At 35.0% G+C, this 843-nt stretch overlaps 1 non-coding gene across 1 annotated transcript; it reads right to left on the minus strand.

Moving 5' to 3' along the window:
* Positions 1-358: 358 nt before the first annotated feature.
* Positions 359-441, minus strand: trnal-uaa (transfer RNA leucine (anticodon UAA)). The gene has a single exon. It is a non-coding gene; the product is annotated as a tRNA-Leu (tRNA).
* Between the last annotated feature and the right edge of the window lie 402 nt (positions 442-843).

Below are 843 nucleotides of genomic sequence, written 5' to 3' on the forward strand. Positions count from 1 at the left end.
TCACAATCTTATGTTGTATATCAAGTGATTCAGCACTAACAGTCTGAGGACTGGAATCAGGGGTAGGACTGGATAAGCTGTGGCTTCTTCCTACTCCCTTTCAGGCACAACAGTTGTTCTTTTTTTTCTATTATTTGATTTTTTGTGTATTGTTTATCATTTTTATTATTATTTTTCTATTGTTTGATTTTTTTATTTGTGTATTGTTTATTATTATTATTTTTGTTCCATATGTTTTGTATTATGTCTGTGTCTGAAATAAACTAACCTAACATGCTGGTAGCTTAACATTATAAAGTAGTGAATATTTAACTGCAAAGTAATAGCTTCCTCTTTCTGTCTGGTACACAGTCAGTCATACCAGGAGTGGGGTTTGAACCCACATGGACTGATGCCCGTTGGATCTTAAGTCCAACGCCTTAACCACTCGGCCATCCTGGTTACATTAGCAAGTAACTGACTGAGCTCCTATCTCTGTATTTTTCTAATATATTTAGTCCACATTGACATGCAGCATACATCAAGATTTGAAAGTAGTGTAAATCTGAAATGCTTTGACTCAGTAAGTTGATTTTGGAAAAAAAAGAAAAAAAAAATCACCATAGAAATAGTTATGATCTACAGCAGGGGTGTCAAACATATGGCCCGTGGGCCAAAACTGGCCCACCATGAGGTCCAATCCATCCCATGGGATGAATATGTGAAATGCAAAAATTACACTGAGGATACTGAAAATCAATCATTTTAGTTCAGAGGACACATAAAGTGGGTTGGATGAGTAAAATACTATTATAATAACCTATGAATCATGACAAATACAAATGTTTCCCTCTTGTTTTAGTG

This window comes from Sphaeramia orbicularis, chromosome 5, assembly GCF_902148855.1.
Source record: "Sphaeramia orbicularis chromosome 5, fSphaOr1.1, whole genome shotgun sequence".
In the NCBI taxonomy this organism is placed as follows: Eukaryota; Metazoa; Chordata; class Actinopteri; order Kurtiformes; family Apogonidae; genus Sphaeramia; species Sphaeramia orbicularis.